This window comes from Triturus cristatus, chromosome 7 (genome assembly GCF_964204655.1).
Source record: "Triturus cristatus chromosome 7, aTriCri1.1, whole genome shotgun sequence".
Classification (NCBI taxonomy): Eukaryota; Metazoa; Chordata; class Amphibia; order Caudata; family Salamandridae; genus Triturus; species Triturus cristatus.
Genome location: NC_140590.1, coordinates 1,404,403,444 through 1,404,429,240, shown reverse-complemented (window position 1 = coordinate 1,404,429,240; position 25,797 = coordinate 1,404,403,444).

The following is a 25,797-nucleotide window of genomic DNA, read 5'->3' as shown; positions in this document are numbered from 1 at the left end:
CCAGAATATATCAAGAACAAAAAACATCATACATACTCCCCTTACTAAAGAAAACAAACCTGGACCAGCTGAACCCCAGACTGATCACAAATGTACCTTTCATGGGCAAACTGATTGAAAGAGCAGCTTTCTCCCAGATGTCACAAATCATTGAAGATAATGCTATACTTTCAGACTTCCAAACGGGATTCTGTCCAGGAAGAAGCACAGAATCTGCCCTTGTTGCCATCTGGGATGACCTTAAAAATACAGTTGACCGGAAGGCGGTTGCTGTAATACTTCTCTTGGAGCTGCCTTTGACACAGTTGACCATGACACTATAATACAAGGACTTTTCGAATCCGGGATATAGGGGTCTGCTCTCAACTGGATCACATCCTAACTTCACAACCGAACTAATGTCATCCATGCCCCTCCTTTCTCATTACCAGCACTGATCAATTAATTTGACCTCATGTGTTATAACTATGCATATCAAACACAAGGAGATGCCATACAAATACTCCTTCAAATGGAATGCTCCAAAGACATTGGGAACTCACCAATTTTCAGTTGTCTCAGAGCCGTGGAACAATGGATGACATGGAGCCATCTCAAATTAAATGCTTCCAAAACAGAAATACTCATGTGTGGTGATTGGAAGCATTATGATCCACTTGCCACATGGCTTGATGATCTGGGAACACCGCCTAAAGTAGCGAAGAATGTATGAAAACTTGGAATGACCATGGAATATTAATGAATGCCCAAGTGGACAAAGTTGCAAGATCCAGCTTTATTACTTTAAATGCTCTGCGATGCATCTTCCCCTGCCTGGGATTCCCACACAAGGTCCAGGCTACCATCTCTCTTGTTCTGTCCAAACACGATTACCCTCTACCACGGATCACCTTTAACAACTATGAAAACACTACACAGATTCAGAACTCTGCTATCAGACTATTCTTACATCTAAAACTGCAAGCCCACATCTGCCCAGCTAGAGAGCTCTACATTGGTTACTGGTTGCCAGAAGATCCACATTCAAGCTGTTTTGTATCACCCACAAAGTGATACATGGAACAGGACTGCTCTTCTTCAGGAAGGATGTATGATGTTACAACGCATGCTTTTACAACGCATGCTGTTACAACAAATTTTTTACAACGCAAATGCTGTGACAACGCAAGTCTTTACAACGCAAGTCTTTACATCGACTTGCAGTAGATGGCGTGCTAACATTAAAAAAGGGTAATTTACTATTCTAACTCCAGTCCACGTTGCAGTAGGGAAGGTGTTTGGATAGTAAACTACACTATTTTTAATGTTAGCACGCCATCTAGTGCAAGTCGATGTAAAGTCTTGCGTTGTAATGGCATGCGTTGTCACAGCATTTGCGTTGTAACAGTTTCGTTGTAATGGCAGTGCGTTGTAAAAGTTGCGTTGTAATGGTTGTTCGCCCTTCAGGAATAAAATCACAAAATACATTCAACAAAGGATCCTCAGTTCTAGAGTGGCACCTCGCCTCAAAATCCTACTGGCCCACAAAGTGATATATGGAACAGGACCGCTCTTCTTCAGGAATAAAATCACAAAATACATTCAACAAAGGATCCTCAGTTCTAGAGTGGCACCTCGCCTCAAAATCCTACTGGCCCACAAAGTGATACATGGAACAGGACCGCTCTTCTTCAGGAATAAAATCACAAAATACATTCAACAAAGGATCCTCAGTTCTAGAGTGGTACCTCGCCTCAGAATCCCACCGTACAAGAAAAAAACACGGGTGACACATCCTTCTCTGTTTAAGCAGCGAAACTATGGAACTCTTTACCCCCAAATTTAACATTCATAGATAACCACCTTAACTTCAGACGACTCCTCAAGAATTGTCTCTCCCCCACATGACCACCAAACTGATACATAAATACACAGCATATCCCTCTGTATATAAGCATTTATTTGGACTAGAGATTTGTACCTACTTATGTGTATTGCTTTGTATAAACATGAATCATAATTATGTTGTTAAATATATAGATATTTGTTAGTTCTGCTTAACAAATAAACATATTACTTATAGTTACATTTGTTTGTTTAACATATATATAAACATACATAAGTAAATATTTAATCATAACAATTTATCAACACTTGCTTCTCTATTGAATTACAAAAAAAACAACTAAATGAATCTAAAGTACAGCAACACATGTAAGTCTGAGTTTGTTAACTTTAATCTATATATATATTACCTTCCTTATACAGGTATACCTTCCATGTAGTTATGATATACCTTCAATGTACTTATGTATCTTTATATTCATTACTTTGCTTCTAATTCAGCATATCCAACTCACCATCTTATTTGGAACAAGGGGTGGGCACAATTTGCGTAATCGCATTACGCAAATCTATGCGAAAACGTCAAAAATCTCCGCAAACACGCGGAAATATCACGAAGACGCGGAAGTGTTTGTCCCACGTGTTCGTGATGTTTTCACGTGATCGCGTTGGAAATGTGTCGCCAACTTGCCCATGCGGTCGCTAATGGGTGCAGCCATCTTGTTTTCACTTGTCCCGCCCGCTCGCAATGCTATTTCCTGTTCCGTGTCGCGCAATGCATGCTCGCGCCCGTTCGCGATAAGTATTTCCTCTTCGGGAACGAGTATTACGTGGGGGAAAATATGTCGTGAACTTGCCCATGCGGTTGCAATGGGCGCAGCCATCTTGTTTTTCACTCTATTGCTATGGTTCTGGGGCCTGCTTTTCAATCCTCCCTCTATCTTTTCAATCCTTTGTTTCTGAAAACTTTTTTTTGATCTTTTTTTATTTATTATCTCTTTTGTCTACTTTCTGTGTGTTTTTAACTACTTTTTCACTCTTTTTCTATTACCTGCTTTTTTCATTTCTTTTACTTACTTTTTTAATTTTTACCTTTTCTTTTCTGCCCCCCGCCTACCCCAGAACCATGGCAAAGGGCCACAGGGTGCATCACAGCCAGAGCCGCGAACGCCTTCCTTGCAGAAGGCGGCGCCCACAAGGGGTGCAGGCACAGGCCTTATTTGAGGAGGTGGAGTTGGCTGCACTGGTTTTTTTTGTGCAGCGCCACCTCCCCTTAACCCTGGCAGCAGGCGGCAGGCCTGGGTCTGGGTACTGGCTCCGGGAGCGTCGGCAGCGGTGGGGAAACGTGCGCCGGGCAGTGTTTCGCAGCTCTGGTGTCCGGCACAGCCAGAACCAGTAGACGCACCGGTGGTCCGATATCCTGGACCGGGAGCAGGACCTGCTGGACCTGCTAGGAGTGGAGGTCCCGGGTCTTGGTGAGTAGCTATTTAATTATTACTACTTTGTGTCTGTTCTTATGCTCTGTGTTATATATTGTGAATATTTTTTTTTTCCGACCAGCTAGAATGCTGCTGCTTACATACATTACAGGTAATTTACGTTTAAAAGTCTTCTGTGATTGTTATGACACAGGTGCTCTGCGCTACTAATCTTGTTATTTGCAACTTTGCCTTTGCGCTCGTTTTGCGTGATTATGTAAGAGTTTATTTTAGAAAACTTAAGTTAGGTAATGCTAGAGTGACTCTAGTCCTTCCTTTGTCCTGTCACTAAGAAATAGGGGTGGATTGATACTTAGGTTTAGTTACTTATTATGAGTTTGTAATTTTTTAGTGGTCTGCGTGACGTTCCCTCTGTTACGTCACGTGCTGCTGAGTGCTGCTAGTGCTTATCCCAGTCCTTAGTAGAACCTTTTGTAGTTTGTTCAGTGAGTGGTGATAGGCTTAGCACTAGCAGAACATCAGCATCAACCAACCAACAATTTGGTGTATGCAAAAATGCAGGCATGTGTCCTCCATTTATGCATTTTTGAGGACTAAAAGAAGTGGAAATGCTTACTTAATATACAATTGGCACGCCTGGAATAGGTGGGCTAGGTCAGGTGGTACGTACTACTTAGGCTTAGTTAGTATTCTGGAATCAGAATGGAACACTGGATTAGTGTTGATAAAAAATAACTAGTTGGTCCGCGAATCCCCTGATACTACTTGTCGACCAGATTAGATAGGTCAATTTTATTGCAATTGTTGTTTACATAAATGTTTTTTTGGCAGTCTTTTAAAAATATTTTGTTTGTTTCACACCAATCATCAATGTTTGTCTCTTTCTTTCTTATATCTTTCATGATCAGCACCCAGGGGCAAGAAGACGGGGTCAGAGTCGGCGGGAGCAGTTCAACAACACCAAGGATAGGAGGACCAGAACGAGGGCTCTTCTGCTGGCCCCAGTGAGTCTTCCTGTTTTTAATATTAATAATTCTTATTCACTAACTCTTACTGCACCGTATTGTTTCCGAACTATTGTTTCCGTTTCCTAATGCTATTTTGTACCAACAATTATCCTTCGATCTAGACTATCTGTTTCTAAATTCTTGTTATCCCTGCCTCTAACTGCCTCTGCTATGACTCTCTGTACTACTACTATTAGTCTGTCTGTAGCTAAGCTTGCCCAGTTGGCCACTCTTTATTTAAAAGGTTTTAAATAAAACTCAGATTCAACAGTAGCTCTAGCCATTGAGTCCAGTCCTTTGGGTTGTCCTCTTGTACTCCTTCTAGTCTTCTTAATCTTTGAGGCTTTATTAAACTTGATGTTTTTCGACAATTCCCACCAACAAAATGCCCAACCAGATTTTATTATTTTTATAGGATAGGACATACTACTACTGTTGTAGGGATTTTGCCCATACAGAACTTTGCACAAGAAAATAGGATATTGGTGATGGGAGGTTGGACCTTCCTCATACCTCAATCAGAACAGAACCCACCACAATCCCCTGCCCGACTAGTTATAGTAGTGTTTCATTACTATTAGCTCTCCGAACCCCCCCAAGATACGCAATGAATAGACAACCCAGAACTTAACACTCCCGACCTCTCAGTCGTGAAAGCAATGCACATGCACACCCTTCCTTTCGCTCGCTTACTCGTGTAAGTCCATCCACACCAAATACCACCAAGTCTATGTAAGTTCAAAAGTTTTATTTGCAACTGCCAAGCTCTGTCCGTTGTTCTATAATGCAGCACCAACAGCAAAATGCATAAGATTAAAACTATAAACATTGTTACACTTAGTTACACTTACAACAACTACAAGTCCATAGAACGAAGGAAAAAAAATACGAAAGCATAATAACTGAACAGTGGTAGAAGCACCACCATCCCCTTTGTAGGAATATAGTTTATATAAAATTATAAATGAAGATCTCTGAGCGAATTCTGTTGACCCTTCACCTTAGAAGAACCTAGTACTGGTTACATCATAATCTCTGCAAAGCTCTGGTTCGTAGAAGGGAATCTTCCGTCTGTTATGAAAAAAATGGTGCGCGTTAGTATATTGCATTTCTCAGTTGTGTCAAAAATTGTAGCATTTTGGATAAGCAATATGGACTAACACCAGAACTCCATAACAAAGTGGCTTGTTTTGTTTGACCTTTTACGCAGCGCTTAGACAGTAGCAGTATGAGCTCATGTGGGCTCAAAGGTGTCACTCTTTATACAACAAGCTGTGTGGTAATGATGCATGTGCAAAAATAAAAGACACAAAGGTAAAATGGTTGCATGGCTCGAGCTAACTAAGCAAAGACTAGAATGACCCTAGGGACCATATAACTACTAGTGTCTACTCTACTACTACCTGATTTGTACTAGTGATGTATGTTGTATATGTAAGTATTACTATTAACTCATTTTTCAATCTTGATAGTGAAAAATAGGGGGAGGTGTATTTGACACCTAAAAAATGTGTAATGTTTTTTCAAGGCGCACTACCAACCACCAGTGCCGGGGCCAGCGGCGAAGGCGACGTGGCTGCTGACGGAGGAGAGGATGCAGCAGTTGCAGGAGGAACTGCAGGGGGTGAGCCAGCAGCAGTGGCGGGCGGTGGTAAGTTAGATTCCTAATCCTTACTTATTGACATTACACTCACTGCAAGGGTGTACTGTACACTGTACAGTTGAGACTTACTAAGTAAGAAGTTGTTGTGAACGGTTGAAGACACCCTTTACTTAGCATTAGTAAAAGCATTAGCGGCGGGAGTGTTGAGTAACCAATGGCCTAAAGAATACAAGAAGGGAAAAAGTTACTTGAGTTACTTTTAGTGTGTAGATTATTACATAAAGTACACAATGAAGTAACTTCATGCACAACAAACAACAACAAAATCACTCAGTCAGCGTTCAATGCATGGCATCATTCATTACCTGTTCCTTCTCATCTTCAGTTAATGGGCAGTCTCTCTCGGATCAGAAAGGAGGATAGCTATAGTAGTCATCATCAATCATGTTCCACTTCTTTTGGAGGGACTAGGAAAGATTTTATTTTTTCTTCTATTTTGCATCATTTAAGCATCATCTGTCTTCTTGAGGGCAATGGATTTAGGGAGATTCAGGAGGATGGAGGAGCAGGATTCGGGGGAGTTTACTGTGAAATGCAGACAGCTGAAACTTGTATATGGCAATAAATCGATTAGAAGACGGTGGTGATGGATTTGTTGTGATTCGAAGTTTCTGAGCAGAAAGACAGACACACAAATAAAATAAAATAAGGGAGGAAGACAGTAAGAAGTGCAAGCCTAATTGTCAGGGAAGTATAGCTAGTCCTCAAACTCTGGGGGTTCAACCAGAAGTAGGTAATCATCATCTAACACACAACTTCCGTCACCTGAGCCGCTGTCCTCATCTTCCTCCCTTGATTCATGTATTGTGTAATTCGGTGGTATAAAGTGCTGATTCATTTTGATCATGGTTAACCTCTCCACGTTTTTGGGCGAGAGACTGGTCCTTCTCACTTTTACAATGGAACCAGCAGCACTGAAAACACGTTCAGAAGAGACACTTGTGACAGGGCAAGCCAGATAGTTCATAGCCAGCCTGCTGACCAGCGGCCATTGGCCCCTTTTCCCATACCAATACCGCAATGGGTTTTGATCAATGTACACATCTGTTGGGTCGTCCAGATAGGCTAGGACCATCTGCTCAATGTTCAGGGGTACTAAACCTTTTTCGGGCACTTTTCTCATTGCATCAGCACTGGACTTACCAATGCCTTTCTGTAAATAGCACTCGTGTAACGATTTTACTGGGCCTAATGATCCAGTTCTTGCTGTTGTCGATAGTGTTGGTGAGTGTTCTGAGCCAAACGCACTGCCCTCAGGCTCCGAAGTTGAACTTGATACCGGATGCCCTGCTGCAGTACTTGTTGTGGGTTTATCTATCGGGCTTTTAATTAGCAACCGTTCATTTTCCAACTTACTCGCTGACTCAGCTATCCAAGTTTTGTACCGGGCAGCATCAATTTCTGAAAAAGGAATTAATGTCTTCAGTGCCAATTTTGTCAGTGCATCCAGAATTGTGGCACAAATTTAATGTTTTTGTGACAAAATCTTATTTTGCACCCTTGTATTGTCAGCTAAGCGACGGGCTAAGCTCTCCACCAACTCATAAGCTTCTTTTTTTTCCCCTACACCTTTGTATGCTACAATGGGATAGCTTGGCCCATAGTACAGTCCTCCTTGCAGTCCTCCTTGCTGACTTCACGTGTGAAGACCTCGAAAGGAAGAAGCATCTCAGTCAGGCAGTTAACTAGGCACCATTGGTCCATCTGAAGGGTCATGCCTTTCACAGTAGCATCCCCTCTTCGCATGACATATTCATTGATTGGTCTGTACTGCTCAAACAGACGGTCAAGCATATATTAAGTTGAGTTCCAACGTGTTGCCACCTCCTGGATGAGTGCTTTGACTGGCATTCTATAGTCACGTTGAATGATCCTCAGCTGCTTCCGAGCTTTAAAACAATGGCTGAAATGAGTGCATATTCTTCGGCAGGTGGTCAGTAAGTTGCTGACTGTGGCTTCTTTTTTCAGAAAGTCTTGAACAATAATGTTAATGAAGTGCGCCAAACACGGAACCCTGAAATATAAACCAAGCTCCATGGCCTTAAGTACATTACTGCCATTATCTGTGGAAACAAAACCAATCTTAAGCCCTCTTGGGCACAGCCATTCAAAAACCTTGCTGTGAAACTCTTCCAATATGTTTACAGCAGTATGAGATTTCTCCATGGCGAACATAGATAGAGTTGCATGTTTCCGAGTAGCTTTAAAAATCTCAGCTGTGTCAACAGCACCTACTTCAGATAGCTTATCTCTGACCCCCACAAAAGAGACCCAGTGTGCAGTGATGCACATGTAATCAGTGGCTTGGCAACTGGTCCACATATCTGTTGTCAGGTGGATATTGTGAACAGCACTCTGGTGCAAAGCTTGTCCAACCAATTCCAACACATCATGATGTAGTGCTGGAACAGCAACTCTTGCGTAATAGGTCCGGCTGGGACCCTTCCATTTAGGGCAGATGGTTGACACAAATTCAAGGAAACCCACCCCTTCCACAAATGAAAAAGGGAGAAGGTCCAGCGCTAACACTTTAGCCAGCTTCGCATTGTACAACCGTGCCGTTTAGTGGTTGCGTTGGTACTGCCCCTCCAACCTAAGCATGCTGTCAATGGTAGGCTGGATTATTTTCCTTTGTAGTGCAGTTGTTTCTTTAACCCAGTTAGGCTCAACGACGAACTTTGTTTCATTGCAGTACTACTCGGCCGCCTTGGTGTCTCATACTGACTCTGACTCTTACTGTGGTACCACTGAGATGTTGCTGAGGATTTGGGCGGTACCACTACACTACTGGGGACAGGACTAGAAATGTCTCCCTCTTTTTCACCTTCCACCGCGATAATATCGTCAACTGATTCTTCATGCCTAACAACAATGTGTTGAGTTTTACTTTGTTCTAAGCCAAGTAGGTGAGCCTCCCACACGATAGTGTGGTGTATTTTGAGATGACTTGTTTGGACTCCAGTACCATAGTTTGTACCAAGCTTACCCAGCCTAACACCATGTCGACAAATTGACCATATAGCAATGTTCTCCTCCTTACTGCTAACCAAAAAGAAGTGCCAAACTGGGGAGGAGAACTTTCTGGTGCTGCTGGATGTGCCACTTTCAATACCAGATGAACTGGAGGGTGTGCTTGGAATGTGACTCTGTGCAGCTACACTGTGACTTCTACCACTACCTACTGAGGTGGTGGTTGAGCTGGATGTAAGTCCCTGCCTTTCCTTTGCAAATGAAAATATGGAAGCTGGAGGTCGTGGTGGTGTTACCTGTGTTGGTGGTATCCGTGCTACATCCCTTGCAGACATTTTGGATAGGCTAATAATGTTGGTCTCCATATCCTTTGGGCTGGGAGTGATGTCCGTGATGACTGGCTCGTCATCATCATCATCCCCCTCTTGTACATCTACCTCTATAACTCTAAGGCTTTCTGGAACCTTCCTTTTCACTAGCCTTGTCTTGTGGTGTGCATCAGTCTCAGACTGAGCTGGTGGCTTTCAAGTGGCATCAAGATCATCAGAAGCGGGGCTTGGAGAAGAAGATGATGGACTAACCATCCTTTTCCTTGCTGGGGGTATGGAAGACAATGGATCTTCTGAAACAGTGGTTTGCTCCGCTTTGCCTGCAGGAAACTCGATTTCCTGAAATGCCCCTACTTCAGGAGGAACAACTACTAGTGTGGGCTGTTGTTGTGGCTGTTCTTGTGGCTGCTGCTGTTCTTGTGGCGGCTGCTGTTCTTAAGGCTGCTGCTGTTCTTGCGGCTGTTCTTGCGGCTGCTGCTGTTCTTGCGGCTGCTGCTGTTCTTGCGGCTGCGCCTGCGCTGCACACTTATCTGCTGAGTTTCCGCCTGCGTTGATTGTGTACTACTTTGTGATAATGGCATTTCAACATCGCTGCTCTTTAGTAGACTGGCTACCTCTGCAACACTCATGGGCTTGGGCCTATGTTGGTGGGGTTGGCCCGCTGGTGCTGCTCCCAGCTTGGTTCCCGGACAACGCTGCTGCAGGCGTAATTGTTTTGGTCCCAGAAAACACATTTGCCGGCACACCAGTCGTAGTTAGTGCTGCTTCCTTTTTCTGTTCCTTCTTCTTCTCACCCACAACTTTCTTGGTACTTGAGGACCTGGTACCTTTCTTTGGGGCCATCTTCTTCAGATGTCAGACAGGACGCAGGTGCACAAGTTGCAGAGATGTCTGTGGTCACACATGGACGTGATGTGGTGCACAGCAGGACTTCGGTCTGGCAGTACAATGGATGATGTTGATAGTTACCTCCTCCTCTGTCTTTTTGTGCACCTAAAAGCAAATAAGCCAGGAGAAGAACATCAGTGAAATGTTGCATTTGTTTTTGTGGTTTAATTACTACTAGTACAAACAAACAAATAAAATATATAGTGTATCCACTTATGAGACTTTGGCAACAACCTAAATACAAATGTAATGGAAGGGAACTGCTGCTGGCAAAGGGGATGGATGGAAGCAGTAAGCCAGTAGGAAAACCATGCAGGCCTATATGGCAAAAGCAGCACACTAATAATAACTCCCACCAGAAAAGGCCACCAGCCACATGGACACTCACAAATCACAAGCAACAAGCAGGAGACCTGGGAAAAAATGAACTGACAAAAGGCCTATGAAAGAAGTCAAGCAAAAGATGCATGCTAAACCACACTGCTTTGCCTTTTTAATGCAATAAAATGCAAAAGCGAAAATCCACAGGGCAAAACAAGGTCTGCAGGGTGCACACCAACACGCCAGGCACACACAACAAAGGCATTTCTTTAACATACACCCAAAAACAGAAATACCCCCCAAAAACACATTTTCCAACTCAATCCAATGCCATCCATGCCCTAAATGATGTTTAAATTCAACAGAACACACAGAAACACTTGTTTAATGCACCTGTGGCTATCTGCTCTGAGCCTACTGGATGAAAGCAGGCCAGTGGGCAGACAAGGCCACACAAGCTTGCAGACCTAGGCTTCAAAATGGCCACCAGCCACATGTCCAGGCCCACCCAACTACAAGAAACAGAAGAAAGACAATGCAGGCCTGTTGCAAAAAACACACTGCCTGCTTTCAAAATAGCCGCCAGCCTCATGGCCAGACCCACAACAAGAAGCCTAGGGCACAAAGGAGTACCATGCAGGCCTATATATGGCAAAAACAGCACACTAATAACTCCCACCAGTAAAGGCCACCAGCCACATGGACACTCATAAATCACAAGCAACAAGCAGGAGGCCTGGGAAACAATGAACTGACAAAAGGCCTATAAATGAAGCCAGGCAAAAGATGCATGCTAAACCACACTGCTTTGCCTTTTTAATGTAATAAAATGCAAAACCGAAAATCCATAGGGCAAAACAAGGTCTGCAGGGTGCACACCAACACACCAGGCACACACAACAAAGGCATTTCTTTAACATACACCCAAAAACAGAAATTCCCCCCAAAAACACATTTTCCACCTCAATCCAATGCCATCCATGCCCTAAATGATGTTTAAATTCAACAGAACACACAGAAACACTTGTTTAATGCACCTGTGGCTACCTGCTCTGAGCCTACTGGATGAAAGCAGGCCCGTGGGCAGACAAGGCCACACAAGCTTGCAGGCCTAGGCTTCAAAATGGCCACCAGCCACATGGCCAGGCCCACCCAACTACAAGAAACAGAAGACAGACAATGCAGGCCTGTTGCAAAAACATACTGCCTGCCTTCAAAATGGCCGCCAGCCTCATGGCCAGGCCCACAACAAGAAGCCTAGGCCACAAAGAAATACCATGCAGGCCTATATATGGCAAAAGCAGCACACTAATAACTCCCACCAGAAAAGGCCACCAGCCACATGGACACTCATAAATCACAAGCAACAAGCAGGAGGCCTGGGAAACAATGAACTGACAAAAGGCCTATAAAAGAAGCCAGGAAAAAGATGTATGCTAAACCACACTGCTTTGCCTTTTTAATGCACTAAAATGCAAAAAACGAAAATCGACAGGGCAAAACAAGGTCTGCAGGGTGCACACCAACACACCAGGCACACATAACAATCCAATACCATCCATGCCCTAAATGATGTTTGAAAAACATTCAACACACACCAAAGGAACAGTTGCTTCATCATGCACCCGCCCATGACTAGCTCTGGGCCTACTGGCTACCCCCAACAGTTAAAAAAAAAGAATACTAAGTACCAACATTATAGTTGCACATCTGCAATGCCCCCAATCAAACAGAAACAACACCAACTTACTTGGAAAATATCAAATTCAAAAGTCCTCAAATCCAATTATAATGATGCAGCAGACACAAAGAGTGATCCTTCCAGCTCAAATCCAAAGGCAGAATGAACAGGAGATGGACAAAGCACTGGGAGGAGCCTGCTGGACAGGAACAGGAAGTTGGAGACTCTGTGGCACTTCCTCCCTCTCCCCCCAAAAAGTGTTTTTTTTAAAAAAGGACTCCTTTCACAAAAAAGGACAGCCAAATGTCAATCTGAGGAGTTTTTTTCATCCAAATCATCATTTACAGAAGGGTTTGATGCTGCTAGAGTTAATATTCTTCTCCAGATTGAAAATTTGGCGTGTTCGCGACCGCGGGCTTCACCACACTTCCGCCGCATGTCGATGGTGCGTCCAAAATGACGTGTGCGCGATCTCATGCTCTCTGTCACGGTGGAGATTGACATGTTCGCGACCTCACGCTCTCTCTCGCGGTGGAAAATGACGTGTTCGCAATCTCAGACTCTCGCGATGTCTGATGGCGAGGCGATAGCGCGACAGGCTATCAACATCTCAGGGAGCACGCAAACGGATTGGAAAACTCGTCGGCGAACGTGGGGATCCCGGTAAGGCGATCACACGCGCAAGAACGTATTTTCAAAGCGCAAACATGAAAAAAATCTTCTCAACGCTGCAAATCGTGGAAATTTTGGCATTTTCATGCTCTCCGCAGAACGCGAAAATGTTTAAAATATCTCAAATTCCGCGAGCGGAGCGGAATTTGACGCCCACCCTTATTTGGAAACCTATACCGCTTTCAATATATCCTCTACCTCAACTCTCTAAATCATCTCAAATCTTATTCTACTACTCTTTCCAATGCACTGCCCTATTTCTCACCCTATACCTTTCTCAATATATCCTCTGCCTCCACTCCCATTCATCCCAAAGCCCATACCACTACCATGATCCCCAAAATAACAATTTCTAGACTCTTCCTTCCTCTACCCATCCTTGCATCATCTCATACCTCTTTTACTATTCAGATCTCCCAAACAAGCCTTTCTAAACCCTTCCATCTGACTTTTCCACCTCCCATTACTCATCTCAAACCCATTACTACTGTTATGAACTCCAAAAAAACTACTTTATAGACCCCCCTTCTTCTATCCCTCTACTATTACTTTTACAATCTAAATAAAAGACTAACATGTCCCCCGCTCAAATCAAATTAATTTCATATTTCTTTACACTAATTGACCACTGATCCGTGTTGTGTTCCAGAGTAGCCTGCTACTCACCGAAAAGTGCTTCAACAACCTCATCAAGGGTAGCAAGCGATCTATAAATGCAAATCCTTCCCTCTGCCATCCCTCCGCTATCCTTTTCAATCCACATAACAGACTAACATCCACCGCTCAAATTAATTTCATATTTCCCTATACTAAATCACCAATAATGCTTTTCTGGTTTCTGGTTCTGGAGTAGCATGCTTCTTACCGAAAAGCACTTCAACACCTCATCAGGGGTAGCAAATGCTATATAAATGCAAACCTTTTACTCTTCTAGCCCTCCATTATCCTTCTCAATCCAGATAACAGTCTAGCATATCCACTTCTGAAATTAATTTCATATTTCACTACACTAATTCACCACGAATCCTTTTTGGGTTCCGAAGTAGTGTGCTACTCGCCGTAAAAGCACTTTGACGCTTCATCAGGGGTAGTAAGTGCTATATAAATGCAATTACAATACAATACAATGTTTCCAAAAGAATGAATTGAATAGTTTTAGAAAGTGTGCTGGCCATATACAGGATCCTGAGGCATGCTTCTAGAGGTCGTGACGCGTTTATTTTTGCGATGGACATTTTGCCTCCTGCACTGCAGTGCAATTAAACAGTTCTGCAGTTTGATGCGTTGAAAAGGCCGTGGGCTGGGTTGGAAGTAGAACGGGGGTACAGAGGGGCATCCTCATAAAACAAGCATTGGCATAGCCAATAGGTCTCGCCTTTGGGGCCTTATAAGTATTTAGTTATGCAGCAAAATATTCTTTTTGCAACAACACCAACTGTTGCGTGGCTAAACACTTATAAGGTCCCAAAGGCGAGACCTATTGGCTATGCCAATGCTTGTTTAGCTATGCCCGAGTGGGACGAGTATGCTCAGACGTGAGTCCCGTGCTCTCCATGCCACTGGAATTAAGATATCCTGGCTGAAGAGTGGTGAAACTCTGAAACCGGTCCTAGGATGCTTGGTTCCAGTCCAGGGAGGACCTGGCTTGGCAGTTCGGGCTGGACTGTTCCCATGAGGCACACGGCCAAGACTGATTTGCATATGGCTGGGTTCAAACTGGAATGGCATGGTGAGCAAAAAAACGATGGATTTAGGCCCAGATCTCTGCACTGGGGTGAATGTATGACATTGTTCTGCATTCTGTCCATCAACTGTTGTTTTTGCATTTGTCACCCCGAGTGGGACGGATATGCTCCGACGTGAGTCCCGTGCTCTCCATGCCACTGGAATTAAGCTATCCTGGCTGAAGAGGGGTGAAACCCCGAAATCGGTCCTAGGATGCTTGATTCCAGTCCAGGGAGGACCTGGTGTTTGGCAGTTCGGGCTGGACTGTTCCCATGAGGCACAGGGTCAAGACTGATTTGCATATGGCTGGGTTCAAACTGGAATGGCGTGGTGAGCAAAAAAACGATGGATTTTGGCCCAGATCTTTGTACTTGGGTGAATGTATGACATTTTTCTGCATTCTGTCCATCAACTGTTGTTTTAGCTATGCTGTCCAGCATGACTAAATAAGATGGAAACTAGCCTATGATGTGGCCGACTGCGCCACTTTGTAGGCACTCACATCACGTATGCGAGCGCCTACAAATGACACAAACCCTTTTTTTCTTTTTATTTGTGCTGGATTAGGAAATACAAAGAAAAAAATGCATACTTTTTTGTTTTCTTAAATCTGGTGGGAAGAAATACTGCAGAGAGCGGAAGCAACACAGGGGGAGCGGAAGCAACACTGGGTTAGAGAAAGCAACACAAAAGATGCTTGTTGAGGGAAGCAACACGGAGGGCATGGGTGGGAGAAGCAAACACCATGGAGAAGTGTGGCTCAAGTGGAGAAGTGTGGCTCAATGATTAGAGCGGCAGACCCTGATGCAGAGGTCTAGCCCGGGACCAGGGTTCAATTCCCCGCCTCGGTGGGTCTTGGGCTAAACAATTCCACGGACCTGATAATTCTCGCCTCGGTGCCTATTCCAATCATGGAGTCCCACTCTGCAACTCTGGGCAATAGCATGCTTAATCTCCACAACGGCCCCCACAACACTAAGGATGCCTGGCCTCCACCTTGGGGGTGCCCAGGAGTGGACGCCTCACAGGGAAAGCCAGGATGGGTTCCACAGCGGTATTCGTACAAGCGCCTTGAGACCCTTGCGGGTGAGTAGTGCGCTATACAAGTATCAATTTACACGGAAAGAGCAATGTGAGCACAGGGGGTGGGAGTGAAAACAAAACATGCAAAGCGAGAAACGTGAAGCTGAGGTGGAGAAGCACATGGGCCAGAAAGTAATTAGGGTGGAGAAGCACACAAGTGCGAGCACTTCAGCGACATGGATTGGGGGGCTGGGGGAGATAAGTACACAAAAGACATCTAGAAATTACATGCACTCTGATGAAGTGATTAACGAAAAAGAAACAAGCATTTGCAAAGCCAATGTCCACTGCTTATATGCTTTCAAGACGTAAGCAGTATGGTTTAAAAAGACCACATTTGTGAACACAAAGCCGCCGTACACATTTTGTTTTCCAATCCACCCATCAACCAGGTATTGCTGTACCTCCAGGTTTGGCGCACTTCCCCACCGGGGAAAACAGCGCTTCACTGGCAAACTCGGTAAAGTGACGCTAATGTTTTTGGGGTTTGAATAAAACCAATCTGGCCACTTTAAGAACACTCCGTCTTGTTTTTTTTAAATTGATTTTTCAAATTATGAACCTTTTATTTCCGAGGCTGCACTTTGGAATAGAAAAATGTAGAAACAGCATTTCCAGCAAAAGTTTTCTTTTTTACATCCATTTCACAGCCGAACAAATGAACGACAGGAAGAAAGAGAGGGTGAAAACCATTTCTTGAGTCATGGTTTTCGGTAAGTGAGGAGGAGTTAGACAAACCGAGAGGGAATAAGAGTAAGAAAGAAGGGGGGGGGGGGCAGCTGCCAGCGGCAGAGCAGAAGCGGACACCTTCCTTGTCTCTTCTGGGCAGGAAGCAAGAGAAGGACACCTTTTCCTTCCCTGCTCCCCGCCCGTTCCCGAACAGTCACTAATGCCAAGCCTTCTCTAAGGCCGTGGATATTTCTTACGTCCCGGGACGCATGTTCAAAATAAAAAGGTAGGGGAACGGAAGCTATAGAATTAAAGAAGTAGGGGCACGCCGTGCCCTGCCGATCCCGCCCACTTCGACCACTGGTCGATGTGGTATGTTAATAGAGCATATCACAGTAAAATGCATTGTGCTGCATATACAGTACCCTCTGTCCACACGTTTAACTTTTGGGCTCAAATTATACTGCACTCCCTAAATGTGCTGAAGCTATTAGCGTAAAACATTGTCACCCCAAGGTTGAGCTCCATTCTCCAAGTAGGAATTTAGAAGGGAAGATTTAATCTGGCCAGTCACTGATTTAGATTTGTACTGCCATACTGCATTGCGTCTTTACAAATAATACTGCAAGACAATACAGTAATTATCAGTTGCGTCTTTCGACAGCTACATTTTACTGGGCTGCAAACTGTTAAAAAATGTGAAATTTGCTGGTATTAACCGTGGCTCCTTTAGTTAATCCTCCAAATAAATAAGATGGCACATGCTGCTTGAATAGTCATATCTCTGCGTGCTTTTCTAAAAGAAGTGTGCCATTTTCGACTAAGTTTACTGGATTGATAGCACAGCTCTCTGTCACACCTTCGTTACTTACTCTTTAAAATATACACTAAGGGACTTATTTATGAGCCCTTGCAACAGTTTTGCGCTTCCGTTGCGTCACTTTTTTTGACGCATCGGCGGCGTAAAACATGCCTCCTGTTGCGCCCTATTTACAAAGTGACGCATCTGAGCAGATACGTCACTTTGTAAACCCTGCGTCAGGTATAATGTATACACTATAATACTGTATACATTATACCTGCGTCAGGTATAATGTATACAGGGTGGGCGTTCCCACATAAGTAAGTCTCATAGAAGTGACGCAGTGAAATCTATGAGATTTCACTGCGCCACTTCTAGGGTGCAAATGTGTCAATATCTTACGCCTGCCTCACAGCAGGCGTAAGACTGACGCAGGCCCTTTCACATGGGGCTTGCCCCGTGTGAAAGGACACATTGCTGGAGTTGCGTCACTTTTGTGACACACTCCAGCAATGCATCACTTTTGCGCCTACAGATACGTCAGAAATACTGACGTATCTGTAACTCCTTGCGACATGATGCGTCATACAGTAAATATGACGCAACCATTATGTCGCAAGGAGGGAGCACTGAGAAGTGACACATCGCTGCTTTCACGCAGTGATGCGTCACTTCTTATAAATGAGGCCCTAAGTGGGGTTTCCACTCTCTCAGAAGAGTATGTTGATCTTTCTCCAAGTCCCATTATTGGTTTGGTGTATCATTCTGCCTCGTGAAAAGTGCTTGCACAGGAATGCAGGTGGCACTATATTACATCTGATAAGTAGATTCAGTCAGCACAGTTTCACGTTCAGTTCGTTATCTCTTCTTTTTTTGCATTCTATGCAAAAAGTAATAATTTTTTCTACTTTTTTCCAAGAATTGGCAAAGCCAACAGGGCTAGTACTAATTAACTCTGGGTGCTATATTCCGCTCTACAGGCGGAATTGGTGGAAATTTGTCACTCTGCCCTTACGCTTTTAACACGAAGTTCCAGCCAACCGCGTATGTCCCGGAGTTTTTCTTCATTCACTGCTCGAAAACGGTAAGTTGGCAAGCGAGAGGTGGCATCTCCTAGCACGATTTTCGGTTTTTTTGTAACTTCGCAGAATTCCAGGCTTATAATTAATATGCTGACTGATAAGTCACATTTATAAATAAATTCCTGATATGTTCTAGGTCAAAAAAGTAGATATAATGCAGATAAACTCATGTGAACAGCCTGGCAAGCTCAAAACTGCAACTGCCTCTGGAATAACTGCTCATCCCCACATTATAATGCCAACAATCTAAAACATGATTTGCAAAATCTAACACTTCACCCTTGCTGTATAAACTTATTTACAAATGAAGATTCCAAGGAAAACGAGAACAGTATTCTAACTCAGTAGTGCAAACATATATGTGAGTTACACTCATAGAGGAAAACCTAAACTTGTAAATCAAATCCTTATGCCAACATACTCTAATACCATATTTGACCTAAACTCAAATGTGCACCCACCCTATGTGGACATTACACAAAATTCTTTAGCCTCGAAGGTAACTTCTTTAGACATACATTTCCACGTACACTACCATATGAAGGTGCTTGTTGCTGTGAGTGTGCATTTAATACACCACCTCATAGAGGTGTTTGTCATTGTAGTCTTGTAGTTATATCTTTTCCACCCCTCCATTTAATCTCAACCTCTCTGTACTTCACCACATTCCTCACATTCCATCTCTTACCATCTTCTAGCACAACTGTAAATTTTCAATTTCTCCAGACCCATTTTGGTGCTGACCATTTAGATGAACCCTTCTTAACTCCAGCAAACAATCTACATCCTACATAATCCCCCTCTTTAAATGCACTACCCTTTTCCACCAACTCTTAAGATTCACATGTGGAATGTTTAATTTGTTTCTCATGTACTTTTCATTGTAAACCTGTCCTACTGACATGCCTTTCCTTGCCACGACTCCTCCATCTAGGAACTCCTTTCGTACATGACTTTCAACAGCACAAATGACAATTCCCCTGTTCTAGAATGCAAAGTTATCCTATAGCTCCATGTAAGCTTTTTCTCTCCAGTCTAACCATTTTGTAACAATAATTGTATATTTTCTCCTAACACCCTGTAAATCTCTCTACAAGACCATTTCAAATGGATGTCCAATGGCTGTTGTTGTATGTTTTACACCGCAGTGCTCCAAATGTCTCACAAACTCCTCTGGCACAAACTGTGGACCATTGTTAGTGAGTATTTCCTTGGGATATCCCTCTCTTCTGAATATCTCCTCCCAAAATTCAACAATGGCCTAGATCTCACTTTATTACCAAGGATCATCTCTGGCCATTTGGAATAATAATGAATGAGTACAATGACATACTTCCTACTTGGGCTTTGCAACTCAAATGGACTGAAGAGGTCCACTGGCACTTTTTGCCACGCTGTCTGTAAAAACTCAAGGTAACACCAGCGTTCCTTTTTGCTTTATGAGATTTGTCACTGCACTCGCAACTCACACTTCTCACAAATCTCTCCACACCCCAATCCAGACCTGGGCTCAAAGGTATTATCACACCCTTCTTTTCATAACTATCATAAGACCATGTCCCTCATGCAACATCTTTAATACCCTATCTTGCAACTCCAAGACCGCCATAAATGTATTACTTCTCCTCAAAACACCTCTTTGATAAGACAACTCAGACCATATGGATTTATAATCAAGCACCTCCAATAGGTTAACACAAGATGATGAAGCTCTACTAGGTAACAACTCAATGAATTGTTGCATGACAGCATCCCTCAGGAAACTTTAATTCCATTCATCTTCAGATATACCTTTCAACCCATCGCACTCTACAAGAACTACCATCCATTTATCTTCCTGTTCATCACCCTCCACTTGTACCACCAATCTTGAAAGTCAGTCAGTGGTGACATTACTAATTCCTGGTACATACTTAGTGACAAAAGAAAAGTCTTGTAGACGGTACAACCATTTTTTTTAATTTGAGGAGTTGCTTTGCTTGCCACGTTCGTGGCGAACAAATCTACCAAGGGCTTATCTGTTCTCAACTTAAAATCAATACCCAGACATAGTTTCTAAAATGTTGTACACCCCACCAAAAGGCCAATGCCTCCTTCCCTATGGTAGAATAATTCATTTCAGCATCTCTCAAGGTTATAGAGGCAAAGGCTACAACCCTTTCGTGTCCCTTGTGTGATTGCATCCACTGCCCCGAAATTGTGCATTCTGTCATCAGGGGTCACCACAGTATGTTCTTGTGCATTAAAAGGTTTGAGTTCCACAGAATTCACAATACATTCCTGAATCTTATCAAACGTATCTTGGCACTCCTGTGACCACTCAAACTTCTGACCTTTCTTTATTAACATTTTCTTAGGTTGAACTTTATCGAAAAAGTGGTCCACAAATCTATCATGGCATTATGCTCAGCTAAAAAAAGATCTCAATTGATCCTTGTTTTTGGGACATGGTGCTTCCTCAATTTCCTACATAAGTTTAATCTTAGTTCTTACACCAGACTTGGAGATCTTATGCCCTAGAAATTTAATTTCTTCTACAGCAAATTTACATTTCTCTATCTCCACAGCAAGACCTACTTCTTCCAAGATGTTAAGTACCTTCCTTAAAAATTTATCGCAAATGTATTTATTTGCTAACCACATCAACACATCATCCTGGGAACATTTTACATCCTCCAAGCTTCCCAACTATTGTTGGATGACCCTTTCAAATGCAGCTAATGCAGAGGGCATACTCAACCCTTCCTCAAACCCCGACATTGCCACCGCCACCCCGATCGCTACAAGATGATACACCAAGACTGCACCACCAAACACGGCAGGGGCATCACCATCATCTTCAAGAACACCATCCAATGCACAGTCTCCAATGATGACCCAATGCCTCTCATGCAACACCTCAACTTCCAACTACAAACCGACGCTAAGATCACAATACGAGCCACCCTGACTTACAGATCTCCAGGACCCCGACCAGCCTTCTGCGACACCATCTCCAACCTCACTGCTCCACTTGCCGCCGGTTCCCTACACTATGTCCTACTCAGTAATTTCAATTTCCAAATCGATGTCCCAAATGATGCCAACTCCACCTCCCTCCTGGAGAACCTCAACAACATCGACCTCACCCAACTAGTCATCAAACCCATGCACAAAGCCGGATACACACTTGACGCCGTCTTCACCTCCAGTGACAGAATCAAATTTACCCACAAAACTGAACTCACCTTGACTGACCATACCATCGTCCACTTTACCACCTCTGATGCCCAGCATACCATCTCCAAGCACCACAGCGCCACTCACCAAAGCTGGGCCAAGGTATCCAAGACCCAATGGGTACAGGCCCTCAGCACCACTCAACCAAAAACCACAACAGACCTTGACCAGGCTGTCTAGACCTTCACCGCTTGGATCACCAAATGCGCCGAGAAACCCGGCTGAAACCAGCAAAAGCCAACAAAACCTCCAAACAAGCCAGATGGTGCACCGCAGTGCTCAGAACCACCAAGCGCAACTGCTACCAACTCGAGAAGCATTGGCAAGTCACTAAGGACCCCTCCGACCGAGTCACTTATAAAGCAGCCTTCAGCAACTGCCACCTTTGCATCAAGGAAGCTAAGAGACCAGCAATCACCGTCCACATCAACACCGCGGCCAACCACACAAAAGAACTCTTCAAAATTGTCAAGGAATTCTCGAACCCGACAGCCACAGAGAACATCCACCCCTCCCAAGAACTCTGCAACTCCTTCACAGATCACTTCCAAAACTACACTGCCACCATCTACAACAACTTCGACCCCCAAGCTACCACTTCCAGCTTCGAGAGCCTCAACTAACCAGCAAACACCAGCCAAACGATAACCACCTGTTCTCCGAACACCACTCAGACTACTACATACATCATGCTGTCCATCCACTCTGGGGCCCTCACTGCCCCCTGCCACCACCATCCCTTCAACCTCGGAGCCAACCTTATCAGCGTGGAACTCACCAGCATCCTAAACACCTCCATCTCCACAGCAACCTTCCCAGCTGAATGGAAACACTCGGATGTCAGACCCCTCCTGAAGAAGCCCTCTGAGTGAACTCAAAAATTACCTGCTCCCCTTCCTATCTAAAGTACTCAAGAAAGCCAAAAACGATCAACTCACAAAATACCTGGAACTAAACCACCTACTCAACACCTCCCAATCAGGATTCCATGCCAGCCACAGCACTGAGATCGCGCTAATTGCCACCAAAGACGACATCAGAACCCTCCTCGACCATGGAGGAACTGTGGCCCTGATCCTCCTCACTTCTCCGCTGCATTTGACATCATCTCCCACCATACCCTCATTGACAGACTCCACAACATCGGCATACAGCAAAATGCCTTCAAGTGGATCGCTTCTTTCCTATCAGGATGCACACATTGCATCTGTCTGCCTCCCTTTACCTCGACACCCAAAGACATCATACACTGCATACCCCAAGGTTCATTCCTCAGCCCCACCCTAGTCAACATCTACAGGGCCCTCCTCACAGACGTCATCCAATCCCACGGACTCAGCACAAACTCCTACACTGACGACACTCAACTTATCCTCTTGCTCACCGAGGACACCTCCAACGCCAAAACCAACTTCTGCAATGGCATGATCGACATAGCCAAGTGCATGAGAGAAAGCTGCCTGAAACTAAACTCTGACAAAACAGAGGTGCTGATCTTTGGGAATAACATTTCCACATGGGACCACAGCTGGTAGCTAGCAGAACTTGGACCAACACCCACACCGACAGACCATGCACACAACCTCAGCATTATCCTCGACAGCCAACTGACCATGAAACAACAAGTCAATGCAGTCACCTCCTCCTGCTTCCACACCCTGCGCATGGTCCACAGAATCTTCAAATGGATCCAAATCAACACCAGAAAGCCGTCACACAGGCCCTTGTCACCTGCCGCCTCATCTATGCCAACACTCTCCATGGTGAACTCTCCACCCAGCTCTACAAATGACTCCACGCCATACAGAATACTCCAGCAAGACTCATCCTCAATCACCCAAAATGGACCTGCATCACGCCTCACCTCAGAAGCCGCTACTGGCTACCGATCCAGAAGAGATGCCGGTTTAAGATATTCACACATGCAGAGACGTTTTAATGCATGGGCAAAGTGGGCTCTGGCCCAGGGCCCCAGCCTTTCAGGGGGCCCCCTGACAAAGTCAGCTCTGTTCTCCAGAGCTTTGCCCTAATGACCTTGACTATTGCTTAAACAGATTGTTTTAAATACTGTTTTCCTTTAATTTATTTTTTATGTATTTGATGTGTGAAAGTCTAGTACAGCCATTTTGCAGAGAAATGTTGTGCTTGTTTCATGCAATATACATAAAAAAGTTTATTTTAGATCAAAATAAGGCCTAACATATAAGAAACAGGAGGGCATCACTGAAATTATTTGCAGTAATATTGGTGAGCTGCTGCTGTGTTACAATATTGAAAACACACATAACTATCCCTGAACATTAGATGTAAACACTTTTAAGGCCTTATTTATGAGAAGTGATGCATCGCATGATGGATGCGTCATATTTACTGTATGATGCATCATGTTACAGATACGTCAGTATTTCTGACATATCTGTAGGCGCAAAAGTGATGCATTGCTGGGCTATGTCTGAAAATAGACGCAACTCCAGCAATGTGTCCTTTCACATGGGGAGTGCCTGCATAAGTCTTACACCTGCTGTGAGGTAGGTGTAAGATATTGACGCAATGGCGTCCTAGAAGTGGCGCACTGAGTTCTCATAGATTTCAATGCGCCACTTCTACAAAGCTTTTTGCGGGGCAACACCCACCCTGCATACATTATACCTGGCGCAGGTATAATGTGGTGCAGGGATTTAAAAAGTGATGCATCTGCCTAGATGCGCCACTTTGTAAATAGGGGGCAACATGTTAATGTTAATGTTAATGTTAAGGGGAATTTATTGAGCGCACTGTCACCATAGGTTTCCTGGCGCTGATAGACTACCAAGGTAGGACAGGAAAAACTTAGCGGAAGTGTGAGAAGAGCAGAGTTTTCAGAGATGGCACATTTTTTACGCTGCCCGCACGTCGCAAAAAGTGACGCACCCGCAGCATAAAAGTGAAGCAAGGCCTCATAAATAAGGCCCTTAGAATTTGAACATGTGTTCCTTTGCACTGTCAGGGCCCTAATAAATGAAATAGTGTATTTAATAAATCGTGCAGCTACTCAGACTAGAGTGTCCTGGCGCTTGACAGCGGGAGGAAAATGTGCGTAAAAGACCCATCAGTTATTAAAAAGCCAGGTTTTTCCTGAAAGAGTAGGTCTGTGGTTAGTCTCAGAGACTCAGGGAGGCTATTCCACAATTTTGCGCCTAGAAAGCCGAGGGATCTGCCTCCAGTGCGGGCACGGCATATTTTAGGCACGATGGCCAGGTTGGCATTGGAAGATCTTAGGGGTCTAGATGTTGTGTAGCGATTAACGTGCTTATTTAGGTAGCCGGCTCCTGAGCCAGGGAAAGCTTTAAAGAAGATGGTCATCGCTTTGAAGTCGATCCATTCTTTTATGTGGAGCCAGTGTAGAGACTTAAGAATAGGGGTCATACTAGATCTGGGTTTAGGTCTCAGGAAGGCTCTGGCCGCCGCGTTTTGTACCACTTGTAGGCGCTGGATAAGGAATTTGGGAAGACTGAGGTACAAGCTGTTGACATAGTCAAGCTTTGATGTCGCCAGAGCCTGCAGCACGATCTTTCTGCTCTCAAGCAGTTACAGTGGCAGGAATTATTTTAGCATCCGGAGTATGCCAAAGCAAACGCCAGTTAGATTTTAGATTTGAAAGCACATGGAGAGTGTCTTGTCTATGACATTTCCTAAGTTTTTTATTTTCTCATTTTCCGCGGGCAGGGGCGGCTGATCTTATGGCCACTAAGAGCTCCAGTCAGGTGTTTCTAGATTACCAAAGAAAATAACTTCAGTTTTGTAAGGATTGCACTTCCACTGATTTATCATAAGCCAGTTAAAAACCTTTGTGAGGCAAGACCTAATCATTGCCCCGTCAAAGTTGGTTCCTTTTTCACACGTAAAAATCAGCTGAGTGTCATCAGCATAGGAAACAATTTTGGCGCCCTCTTCCTCTATCAGAAATGCAAGGGGGATAGATATATATTAAAAAGGGTAGGACTGAGAATGGAGCCGTGAGGGACACATGCATTCATGTCCGGAACCAGGGATGAGAAAGGGGGGAGCCATATATCCTGCGATCTAGTTACCAAGAAAGATGACATCCATGTTAAGGTGGTCCCCCCAGGCCGATGTTAGCAAGTCTCTCCAGGAGCCTCTCATCTGGGACCGTATCGAAGGCCGCCGACAGATCGAGCAGTATCAGAACAGCCTTGCCTTCCTGGTCCAGCTTACCCTTGAGAAATTCAGTCACTTCCAGCAGAGCGGTCTCCATACTGTAGTTAGCCCTAAAACCGGATTGGGACTCATGAAGGAGCTTCCCATCTTCAATGTATTTTTTGAGAGCCTGGTTTACATGCTTCTCTAGTACTTTGGAGAGGGCCGGAAGAAGGGAGATTGCCCTGTAGTTGGTAGGGTCCGTCGGTTTGGCCTTAGCCTTTTT